This window comes from Copadichromis virginalis, linkage group LG2, assembly GCF_057382275.1.
Source record: "Copadichromis virginalis isolate Kocher_CV1m ecotype Utaka linkage group LG2, C_Virginalis_male_GT1.1, whole genome shotgun sequence".
Taxonomy (NCBI): Eukaryota; Metazoa; Chordata; class Actinopteri; order Cichliformes; family Cichlidae; genus Copadichromis; species Copadichromis virginalis.
Window position 1 is genome coordinate 20722911 of NC_140619.1, and position 13341 is coordinate 20736251.

Here is a 13341-nt window from a genome sequence, read left to right on the forward strand (position 1 = left end):
CAATTTCCCGGTTGAGCAATGTTCACCTATGGTCACAAGGTTTGGGTAGTGACCGAAAGAACAAGATCACGGATACAAGCAGCAGAAATGAGCTTCCTCCGCAGGGTGGCTGGCCTCTCCCTTAGAGACAGGGTGAGAAGTTTGGCCATTCGGGAGGGGCTCAGAGTAGAACTGCTGCTCCTCCACATCGAAAGGAGCCAGTTGAGGTGGTTCGGGCATCTGACAAGGATGGAATAACACCTGGGTGAGGTGTTCCTGGCATGTCCCACAGGGTGGAGGTCCCAGGCCAGACCGAGGACACTCTGGAGAGATTATGTCTCTCGGCTGGCCTGGGAACACCTTGGTAGCTGGGGAAAGGGAGGTCTAAGGGCTTAGGCTCCTGCCCCCACGACCCAGCCCTGGATAACTGGAAGATGGAAGTCTTTATGTGTCTGGTCTACAAAGTCTTCAGACCCATGTTCCACACTCACAAAACTTTTGATCTTGTTCCAGTATTTCTAAATAAGATATGAGGTTCGTATGGAAGCTTTTAAAGGATAAACAAGTGTGACATCACAAGTATGGGAATTCAGTCAGTGAATGGAGACTTGGGGCAGGTAGAATATGTGCTGTATAGGTTATTTGGATCAGTAGTTTACTGAACTCTTTAGTTGGGAAACAATGGTTTTACAGCTTTCAGCTGTCCATGTTGTCCTTTTCTGGGACAAGAATACTAAACTTTGAATGACGTTATGATAATTTTCCTTTTTCATTTTGTGGGTCAGTTAAATAAAGCTACTACAATTCATGACAGATTTATTAGACGACCGCTTTATGTAAGGTTTATATCAAACCTGAAGCCCCCACACAGTCTGACCTGGCAACACTGTAAATGTTAAAGGAATGTTAACAGCCAGCTGACAGTTTGGCCATACTTGCATCATCACGCAAGCCAGATGGAAAATCTAGTTTTCTATTCAGCTTATCTGCCTCTTCTGTACTCTTCGCCCCTCTCGTCTCCTCCATACTTTTCCTTCTCCTCTCTCCCTTCTGTTTCTGTCACCTCTGCTCACATTTTAGTGTTTTTCTGTTTCTACTCCCCCTCCTCACCCATTCCTTCACCTTTTTCTTGCTAATTTCTCTTGAGTCATCTCCCCCGATAAAACTTCTAGCCCATCTCCTCTTCTTCCACCCTCACCGCTTTTCCATCACTCTCTCCCTCCCCTCTTCTGTCCTGCTGTCCCTGCTCTCCCCTCCTCTGATCTGCTCTCCTGGCTCAGGCCCAGCTAAATTACCAGTTCTACAGAGCGATGGTGACAGAGTGCAGAACTTAATTACACACTGGCTGACAGCAAGGACTACGTGTTAGATTTTCTCTGTCTCCTTCTTCTCTCCTTTGTGCTCTTCCCCACCCCCACTGCCTCATCTCTTCCTTTCTCTTTGTGTCTTGTGTTTCCTTTTTATTTCCATACTTGTTTTTTTTCTTTGCTTGACTCTTTTTTGTCTCTTCCGCTTATTAATTGCTGGTTAAGGCACTGTGCTCCATGTTGTCTCAGTGTGCTTATTATTGTGTGAGAGCCTTTGGGGGGAAACCAGCTAGCAGCATCTAGAATATGTGAGTAATAGTGTAATACGTGATAATAGTCTAAGTTTCTACCTAAGATTTTAATGCTGAAACACAAAAGTTGCTTTATTTGAGTTTTTTTACTCTTTAAAATTTGACACCAATTTTTTTTAATATGAAACACACATATTTTTTTCAGAATTAAAGAAAGAAGCAATCACTTTCACTTGGTGGAAGAATTTGCAGATGCTCTTAAGCAGACCTTCCTCCTGGGCGTGGCGTTAACATCACCCAGATCATGAGGCCTAATTTCAGCTGCAGCTTCACGCTCAACCAGCACCAGCTGAAGCTCTTCATGCCTGTAGAGAAGTGCCAATCAGCAAAACAGTAATTTCTGTGTTTCCAAAATTGGAAGCATCTGACCTTTCATGGTTAACCACCACTGTTTTTGGTTCATCAGCAAGACAGCGGTAAATAAACCAACATCTTTACAAGAATATGTGACAATCCTGAATACAAATCCAAGGGAGAATTGCGTGATAACAGAGATGGCAGATGTCACCCCCACGCCTGCCTCCATAAAGCCAACCACGAAACATATGAGCAAATCCCAGAAAGTTGATTCTGTTCATCTGGATGTAGCGTTGTCACTCATCCAAGTGACTTCTTCAGTCTCAGCTGACTACAGGCTTCCCCAGCCTTATAAACTGTTCATTTGCATAACAACTGAAACTACCACCATTGACTAACAATGAGCCATGGGCTCCATTTCATGATTGTTAATATGCAAATTGTCACAACCATGAGCAAATCACGTTGTTGCATTACTTTGTGCACAGCAGATGTTCACCACAGTTTCAACTGTGTGGTTGCAGCCACAGCAACTCATTGTTGTAGTACAGATGTAGATGAGTGTATCTATGAAATCAGTTTTCCTCAATGCAAACGCAAAAGAAAGGCCTGAAGCCTCTAACTTCCCCCCAATGCATCCGTGTGTGTGTCTGTGTGAATGTTAGATACAAGTGTTTAGGTATAGATAAAAGCTCTGTGTGTGTGTGTGTGTGTGTGTGTGTGTGTGTGTGTTGTTGGGGGAATGAAATGTGTGGTAGAAAAAACACTTTGAGTGTTCAAATTAGAGGTGAAAGGTGCTATAAGTACCAATCTATTCACCAAATAGAACTATTATTATATTAAAGAACATTTTTTAAGTCATCCAACATAAACTTAAAGGTGATTGCGTACATGTACTTTTATGACCTGAATTAACATCTCTTACATATTCAGTCACACTAAGGAAAACTGCATTTGGAGACCTCAGAATAACCAAACTGTGCACAATGGATTTAGGAACTTGTTGCCTTTGAAATGGTTGCTTCACAGGCTGCGACCATATGCAACCATATATGGCTGCATTGTCATAAAACAGTAATAAGAGGAAGTCAGTCTGCTATCAATCGCCATAAAATGTGGTCAAGCTGGCAATTACATGTAATCTATTTGGGAGAATAAAGCTATAAACTAGAAAAATTGGGAAAATTCACAACTCTGTAGTTTATTGCAAATATGTTTCTATTTACATGCACAGAGATTCATATTAAAAAGAAATTAACATTTACATTCAGAGTCCAGTCAGGTCACTAATTATAAACAAAAATTTAGAAATTCTTCCACAATAGTGACGTAGTCGCTGCAGGACTGCGTCATGTCTTTTGGAGACATAGGCACTTTGTTTTATATAGGCATACAGCCACAATAAAACTAACAGAGTGGAGTTCCCTATTGCAAAGAGCTCTGCTGCAGTTGTGTTGTGCTCACTGACAGAGCAACTCAGATTGGTTGTAGTAATCATTGCAATAATTTGCAACTGGTCACCACATGGGAAAAAAATTCAGTCACTGGACATTAACCAGTTTATATCAGTGAAAAGGGTATTCTCATCCTATTTTTACTGTAGTGTAATGGAGAAATTAAATAAAGCCTTCATGGTAACTTCCCAAACAACTGCCCAAAGATACCAAGATGACTGCCAAGTGGCAAGATTTGCTTATATGTAGACTTTAATGCAAATATTACAGTGTGCAATGAGCACGATCAGAATTCAAGAATAGAATAGTTAGCAGCCTGATTTAAAGCAAAACAGAAGAAACCAAAGACATCAGCAATCAGAAAAGCTGAAGGATAGGAGAGCGATGTTTTAACTTTAGAAAACATAGAGAGAGAGAAATTAATAATCTTTCTCTCTCTCTCTGTGTATTTGTACTGGTATCTGTGGGTGTGACATTGTGAGAGTCTTTTTGGACATACTTGCATCTTTCTGCACATCTTAGCTGCTTGTGCGAGTTATGCTGGTAATTAATGGGGGCTGCGTATAGTCTGTTTCCCTTGGGCATCCTGTCAAAATTAATCATTGTCAAACACACACACACACACACACACACACACACACACACACACACACACACACACACACACACATACATTCCAAGTGTTTCCTAAAATAGTCTTTATCCTGATTTTATGTGTGTTCTGCACATAAATACACAAAGATTCCCGTGTACGTTATATCATGATGTCAGCCTATAATCAGCCTGTGAGAAAGAATTACACACAGTGTTCACATAGTGCACACACACACACACGCACATGCACACACGCGTTTTCATATCTTAGTGAGGACATCTCATTGACATAATGCCTTCCCTAGCTGCTAACCCTAACCCTCAGCCTAAACCTAACCAAAACCTAATTGTAACCCTGACACCAAAACTCGTGGGGACGGGCATTTTGTCCACATAGGTGACTGCTGTTCCCCACAGGAATAGTAGCCTGCCAATTTTCTGTCCTCACAAAGATGTCTAATGTATATGTGAATGCAGAGATCTTCCAGCTACAAGTTGGGATACAATCAAATGTTTTTCCATACATTGAAAGTTAAATTAAAATTAAATTAAAAACAAGTTTAAAAACAGTTCTGTGTTCTCTTGCATTTAAAATTCTGAATTGTCTTGAATGTGCTCATACATATTGTAGTTTTACACTTCAATTGTAAGGCTTTAATCATCTTTAGTTTAAGATATGGATGATTTATGACTTCAGAATGTGTGAGCCCTGGTACACCCTGCCTTTCGCCTTATGGCATCTGGGATAGACTCCAGGTTTAGATAAATATCATGATTTGAGTTATAATACGTTTTTAGTTTGCCATGTTGATACGTCCCCACTGGACAAAGTACTGGCTGTGCATGTGACATATACTTCGATTAGGCATCACATACTGACCACTGACAGGTGAAGTGAGTAGCACTGATTATGTCCTCATCGTGGTACCTGTTTAGTACCATGGCACCCTGCCCACTGGCAAAAGTGTGGACCATGAAGCACGGGATAAAGGTGGCCCAGATTGTCTGCGTTTCTTACGTGGGAGCACCTGGCACTACAATGCACTATGGGAAGAAGGCACGCTGGCACAAGCAGTGTGATGCTTTGGGCAATATTATTCTGGGAGAACATTGCAGACAACATATACCCTTTTAATGGAAACAGTTTTCACTGATCGCTGTGGCCTCTTTCAGCAAAATAATGTGATATTCCACAAAGTGGAATGGTTTGAGGAGCACAACAACAAGTTTGAGGTGTTGACTTCTTCAAATTCTCCAGATCTCAATCCAATCGAGTATCCTATGGGATGTGCTGAACAAACAGGTCCGATTCATGGAGGCCGCACCTCGCAGCTTGCAGAACTTAAAGGGTCTGTTGCTTACATCTTGGTGCCAGATACCACAGCACTAGTGATGTGCGGATCAATCCTGAAATATCGATTCCTCCAATACCAGTTATTTATGTTCTAGAATCGATTCTCACATTAAAATATCAATATTTTTAGTAATTTAGGGTTAATTTGTAGTTTATCATTAACAGCAACACAGTGGAAAGAAACTATAACATTCGGATTGTCTACATTCAAAGGAACTACTTCCTCTTAGATAAGATAAGATAAGATAACTCTTTATTGTCATTGCACAGTCATACATAGTACAGTAGTACAATGAAATTGGAAAAACTGTCCTACGTCGGCACTACATATAACACAACACGACACGATATGACACATCACAACGTAACAAACAACACAACACAGTATATTAACTTAGTATAAAAAAGAAGAATAAGTGTATGTGTATTGCACACTGTTATTATTCCGCCTTTCATAGTCATGTGCGAAATACGGCTGTATAAATGTCTCGAAGCCCCTTGGCGCGCGCACTCACAACAATGGCTGAGCGTAATTGTGCGGACGTATTTTACCTCCAAACAGCTGAGACATGGTTTTAGTCCAATTTGTCTCAATTCCATTGCTAATTTCATTGTCCTCGTGTTTCTTTAATGGGTTAAATCGCAGAGAAGTGATTACTGTAATAGACTGTCCAGAGAGTGAAGTCAGATGGCACATTAGAGCCAGCATGGTAAATGCCATCAAAAAGCAAAGGATAAGGAAAAATGAAGATGATAAACAGAAGGCAGGGAGAGAGCAGCAACCAGCAAGAAAGCGTGAATAAAGATCAGAGTAAGAGCTGTAGTTAAACGGTCGAGTAAATGACTTTTCAATGTGAGAGTCTCCAAGGACGAGACAGAGAACGATGTGAGGTAATAATGAACTCTCAACAAAGCCTGTGACCTTGCGTGCAAGCCTATATGTACATGTGTGTGTGCTGGTGTGTTTCAAAAACACAGTACGAGGGTGGCAAGAGTATGGCAGATTGACTCCATAGGGAGTCTGAATGGACGAATGCACAAGTGGGACTGTGTGTGTGAAAGTAAGTGCTAAAGCATTTGAATGAAGGGCAATTAAAGGATAGCGTAAAAGTCCCTGTTTAAATGATGGCTGTAGTGTGAGGCCACACTGCTGTGTAGCTCTGTATTGACATTGTAATTACCAGTGAATAATGTGGGTCTTATGTGTGCATTAATGCATGTGTGTGTTAGCATGTGTATCAAGTATATTCACTTGGAGAAGCCTGCTATTGGCATTCTAATTAGACTGAATGATATACTCTCCCTCTTAACACCAAAGCAGAGCTGTAGATAGTGCTGGTTAGGCTGTATTGCAGAGCCATTTGGTTCCAATGCAATGCCTATGGCTGTTACTGGATTATTATATAAAAGAGTAAACTACTCTTATACCTTTACAAATTCTTTTTCGCAGTGAACTGTAAAAAAGGGAAACGTTCTCACTCTAAGTTATCACTTTACTTTATTATTGCACTTTATCATGAATGCACTTGATACCCATTATGTACAATTTTTAAATGTTTCAGGTAGTCAGATATGTCATTTGTTGTGTCAGTATCTTAAATGCAACATCAATTAAAAACATGGGACACTTAGCAAATATGTTTAAATATAACCACCGGCATGGTGGTTAGCACTGTCTGGTTAGCACTGCAGTTGCCGCAATTGCACCATCAGGCCGAGGTATTTCTGTGTGGAGTTTGCACGTTCTCCCGCTTTGCGTGGGTTCTCTCCGGGTACTTCAGCTTCCTCCCAGCGTCCAAACACATGCAGTTTGTTGGGTTAGGTTAATTGATTCATCTAAATTGTCCATAGGTGTGAATGTGAGCGCAAATGGTTGTCTGTCTCTGTGTGTTAGCCCTGCGACAGACTGGCGGCCTGTCCAGGGTGTACCCTGCCTCTCGCCCTATGCCAGCTGGGATAGGCTCCAGCAACCTCCGCGACCCTGAAAAGGATAAGTGGAAGCAAATGAATGGATGGGTATAAACATATTTCTGTTTAAATATAAACAGAAAGCAAAAATTTGCCAATTAAAAAAATCCATATTTTATTCACAGTGGAAAATAGAAAACATATCAAATGTTTAAACTGTGAAAATGCAGCTTTTTAAGAAAAAGAAAGGTAATTTTGAATTTGATGGCAGCAACTTGTCTCAGAGAAGTTGGGATAGACCCATGTTTACCGTCTTCTTTTCACTACCGTCCATAAAAGGCAGGCCAGTTAAGCACCCGGACTCAACCGTTTTAATACATGCAGTATGAGTTTTAGCCTCATCTTTCTGAAATATGCAAAGCCTTCCCTGAAAAAGGCATGGGAGGACAGAAAAATATGTCGCTCTAAAAGCGACACATATCTTTCAGCATTCAGTGCTTTTCCAGATGTGCAAACTGCCAGTTCTGTAGGCACTAATCAGCCCCCGTACCGTCAGAGGTGGAGGTTTTTGAACTGAGCGCTGATAACAAGCTGGATCTTCCCTTAAGTTTGGGGGATGTGGTGTCCATGTTTTCCAAAAAAGAATGTCAAATTTTGATTCATCTGACCATAGAACAGTTTTCCTTTGGCCCAGAGAAGACAGAAATGTTTTTGGATCATGCTCATGGCTTCTTCTTCATGCATTTGTGGAGGTTACAGTGAATTGTGTTCACACCAAATTATTTTGTGTGGGTTTATGAAATTTGCAAATCATTCCATTTTGTTTTTATTTGCATTTTATACAGGATCCCAGCTTTTTGAGAACTTGGGTTGTAGTTGCCACAGGACTGCATGCAAATTTTCTGTGCTCGTTATGCCACTGTCATGGGAGTGAAGTTTCTTGCACACAGCCAAAATAATGTGTAAAATGCTTATGCCTTCTTCGACAGAAATCTGGATATGAACTCCCAGGTTATGTTCCAAACGGAAGAAAATGCAATGCAAAAACCAAATCCAAATTACTAATGCAAGTTACCAGAGACCCTGAGAGACTTTAGTGTTGGTTATAGATGCCTAGAAATGTGAAATAAGGATTTTGTTGAGCTTGTGCAGCTTTTGACTGAAACTCATCGGCAACAAAATGAAACATTCTGTTTGAAATTCAAATTCAAATTTGGAAAAGAAAATGCTGGTCTTTTGGGTTCTTTAATTCAGAAAAGTTGTATGGATTAACCAGGACACAGTTACACCTTCATCTCGGAAGTGAGCCTGTATCCTTTTATTTGCTCTTTCCACTATTTGAACCTTTCTTCTTAATCTTGGTTCAGAGTTGGCTTTGATCCCATGGACTTTAACCTTGTTGATAAGGTTAACAACTATGGTGAAAGGAGCATCAGGCTGTTTGTGGGTCGTCCTCTAGCATTTATGTTGATAACGCTTTGCAATAGTTTTTCTTTTTTGCTGCGCACATTGATACCTAATGGCACTTATCTCTGTTTATAAAAGCTGAATGACATTTTTGAAACATCACCACTTCTCTAATTTTGTCCAGGAAAGATGAAAAGAATCCAACTCGACTCAAAGCATCTTTGCTTCATGTTTTGGCAAACAACCAAGCATGCAGGTACAACTGACAATATTGCTTTTAATTTCAACATTTTTCCAAATAGATGTGAGTCTTGGATTGTAAGGGCGCTGAATACTTTTGCTCATGTTTTTGATGTTATCTTCTTCTCGCACCCTCTTTCTCTGTCTCTCCTTTGTGTCTTCCCGTCTCTGCCCTCCCACTCTCTTTCTTTGCCCCTCGTTCATTTTCAATAGAACTTGACAGGGAATCATTAGCTGCATAATGAAAAGCAGCAGACCAGTAATATATACCGTCACTGTCTATTACAGCCTCCTTAGCCTAAAGACCCTGACTGTTAATGAGGCTATATTATGGTCTTTTAAAGTCAGAGTGGAAGGTATAAGTATCTCAGAAATGCTTTTAGATTGGAACACAGACAGTAATTGTTGTTGCCTAGAAAGTGATGAAAAAGCTGTGTGATATATGCAGCAATGTGCTGGCTCCTGAAAATGGTTTAATAATTATTGTCCCCTTTGTAGACTAATGAATGGATTGGTAATGCAGGTTTGGGTGAGTCAAGGAAAAAGTTCTATTAAGGTAAAAGCACTTCATTTAATCACAAATTCAATCAAATAGATCTGTGTACTTTATTTCAACCCAGCTTTTAAATATCTAAGTAATTTAAGTACAAATCTCTTAAGTTTGTCCCTTTTCAAAGCTCACATAAATGAAATACTCTCAACCTGTTTAGCTAAAGCTCAAAATGTGAATTTTTTTTTTAACCTGTGCTGTTTTATAGTTTTCCAAAAACTTCCCAAACAAGTCCCCAGTGTTTGCTTGATAATGTTGGGAGGTTCTGTTAGCACATGCATCCATATGGGTGCAATGCATAGAAATAAATACCTGCTAATGAATACCAAAAGGACCAACACCACAAACACTGGTCAGTAAAAGTGTCCTAAAACGTTTAAGCTTAAAAACATTCCCAAAAGTATTCACATAATCCAAATCAGCTTTAATGCCTAATTTTTGTACTTAGCTGGAAACATGCTCATTTATTTGCTAAAGCTGGTCATTTTAACTTAACAGTCTGGGAGTCTGCATTGTTAAACACAAGAAAACAAGCTTATTTTTCTTTGTCACTAAGATGCAATAACATGTGACATTTTATACCATAATGTGTAAAAATGAACGATAACAGCGCTGTATCTTGAAAGCATGCTTTGCCTGGCAAGCAGGGTGTTTTCATTTGCATAGTACACTGTTTTCATCCTACCAGAAAAAAAGCGAACCACAGTTCTTTTTGCACCTAAACATAAGGGGACACATGCACCATAAATCCACTGACAGTTACACAAAATCTCCAAGAAGCCTCAAATCTTAGCTTTAAGTCCTCAATCAAAATACAAGTCACATAACAAGCCACAGGTTAAGTCGAATGTCTGTTTGTGCAAAATGTTCCTCTCCAAACAATTTCACAATCTCTAGCATAATATTAGTGTGCATGGGTCCAGTTGCGTTAAAAAAAATTAAACTGTTTCCCTTTCTGTGTCCATTTGGATTTATTCTTCAGTAATTCACCAAAATTGAAACATAACCAAAATTCAAAGACCCGAGTACAATCTGTACTTTTCCTTGGCTGAGTGAATGGTAAGCTCCAAGTAAAGTCACAAGCTGCTGGTACTGAATTTAGAGTCCAGTTTTCGAAAGTCACCACATTCATGGCTCAAGTCTAGGTCATGTGATTACTGGTAGGAATTCTGCAAAAACAAGGGTAGAAGTTATTAAAAGGAAGTCAGATTTTCTACTTATAGAACAATGTTTGCCTGTTAGCCAAGTTAGAACCACCAGCTTTTACCACCCACGGTATTTCCAGTTCCACCTGCTGAGTCTATATCTTCTTGCCAATTCTGCTTGGAACAAAACTTTAAGGCAAAGTTCAGATTAACTTAAAAAGCAATTGTTTAAAATTAAACTTGCGCATTTAGGACGCCCCACACCACCAACTGTTCTTTCAAGATTTAGACTGTGTACATTTACAGCATCTTTGAATTATGTAAAGGATCATGTTGTTACATGTAGCCAAATGTGTGCCTGATTAGCTCCAGAAAGAACTAAAAATGTCCTTACATGCAAACCGTAGTCAAGATCTTGGTGTATATAGTCTTATTTGTACAGATGCCTATGTGTGTGAAGAAGATACACACTGGACCCAGAAAAGTGGGGACGGAGGAACAGATAACTTTTCACAGCTGACAACAGTTGGAGATTGGAAACGTAATAGAGATATCAGCAAAAGCTATCATGTTCACTGTAGTGGAATACACATTCACATAGATGCATGGACTGCTATATTGCATGTGTGTGTGCAGATACACATTGAGTGGACTGAACTGGTGCCGGAGAAAGAAAGATTGAAAAACTATTAGCTGAAATGTGATTTTAGTGTCTCCAAACACATTGCAATCTTTTTCTCTGTGGTTCTCTTGCAATCTTTCTGCATGCACACATATGTTCACATTGACATACACACTCACACGTGTGCACAAACAAATTCTTTTTTCTTCCTCTGAACATCCCCGTATTATAGGGCTGCTATTGAGATGCCAATGGCCTTGGGGAAAGTGAGACTGGAGAGGTTGGTGGGTTGAGAGAGGTGGCGATCATATTTAACAGAGAGCAGAGTGTGACAGGTTTTTGATTTGGGACTTTCATACAGATGTAACATTACATCTAGGGCCTGGGAACAGAAAACAGCAGCCAACATGTACCCATCTGTTTGCTGAGGACTCAGGTCAATAGACGATAACTTCTCAGGAATCACAGTTGCTCCAGAAACAGCCACTGAAAAATCATTTTGCATGGGGAAAAAAATCCTAAGAGGCATCAGTAGAGTGTTTGGTATTCACTTTAGAGAGTGTTTATGGCTTATATGGAGGGAACTATTCTTGGGGTAGGTATAAGAGTCAAGTTTAAGAGCTAAATTCAGCTTGAGCAACTGGAAGTGAGACTCTTCACTCCTCCATACTTGGTTGTTATGAAATCTCATCATTGTGTAATAGACTAAAAATAGTTTTGTATAAAACTCTGTCTGCATATGGCAGCTTTGAAATATCTAAACAAAAAATGTATCTGAAAAGTTTAGCTTGTAGAGCTGGAGCGCTGATTATTTCTGAGAAACCCAAGCTAAGCACATTCACCACTGGGTCCAGACTGAGGGTTAAAAAACATTTTAAGACACACATTCCCAGATATACAGTTAAAGGAGACCATTATCAGATATTGCCTAGAACCCAGGTGCCACAGGGTTTTAAACATTTTACGGTGACACATTTTAATACCCAAGTAACAGGATGTCTCTGTTTAGTTTTTGTCATACTATAACAGAACAGCTGTACTCCTGCCTTTGCTACTGAAAAGCCATTATTATTATTGGCATTGCTGTAAATCACATTTCTTTGGACTTTGGATTGAGCTGTGTCACGTTCAGTTTCACTGATGACCACACTGGGAAAAGAGAGTCACATGAAGGATCAGAACCTATACTATGTAGTGGCATGGCAATGCAAAATAAATGCCTCTCAGAGCTTTGTCAAGTATAATTGGGCCTACAATACAGCCAGCTCAAAACATCGTAGGCCACATATTCAAACAGCTGACAGCTAAAGGTAGTGAGGATCAGTGTTGGGACTAACGCGTTATTAAGTAACGCGTTACAGTAACTACATTATTATTGTGGTAACGAGCACGGTAACTAGTTATTATGCCAAAACCGGGAACGCGTTACTCGTTACTGGGATTTAGATAGGCTCGTTATTCGTTGCTTCGTGTGGTGGCTATCGCGGAGCTTCCACAGATTCAATAACATTAGCAAGTGGTGGAAGCCAGCAGGTGGATGAAGGAAAAGGGAGGCAGGAGGAGAGACCCGAAGCGGCCGCTGGTCCGAGAGTGTCAGGTGAACTGAACTTCAGGTAAGAAGTTATAACCTGCAGTCCATCTGGGTCAGATATAAACCAAGTTTAGTTGGAGTTTATTTTCGTTGTGCTGACATTTTCGTACTGCATGCTAGCTAGCATGAAGGAGTTTCTATACAACTGGGTGGTGCTATGTTACTGATATTGAACTTTATTTTGTTCATAAGGTTAATTATTAGAGTTGCCAACCGTCCCATAAAAAACGGAATCGTCTCGTATTCAGAGAAAATATTACGGGTTTCGTTTTGAGGTGAAAAGAAACACAGTTTGTCCCGGACTTCAGCTACAATGAAAAAGACACAAAGCTGGAGTTTTTCTGCGTCTTTACGCTGTCAGCTGCCTCTTCTCCTCTCATCCTCTCCTCCCTCTCCTGTTTCTACTTCAATCATGAAACTGATCAATGATCAGCTGATTGGCTTTTCTCTCTTGTTTATTTATCGCCAACTTTGCGCCAGAAATAGGAAACCAGCGGATGTCGCCCTAAACAACAGCAGCACGTTTAAGCTTGATCAGCTGTTGTTAGAATTTATTTAATATTAATTTCTAGTATCAGCTGA

General features: G+C 40.1%; 1 protein-coding gene across 3 annotated transcripts in view; it reads left to right on the plus strand.

Annotated features, from left to right (window-relative positions):
- il1rapl2 (interleukin 1 receptor accessory protein-like 2) overlaps positions 1–13341 on the plus strand; it is a 487862-nt gene that overhangs the window by 107095 nt on the left and 367426 nt on the right. The window lies entirely within an intron of this gene.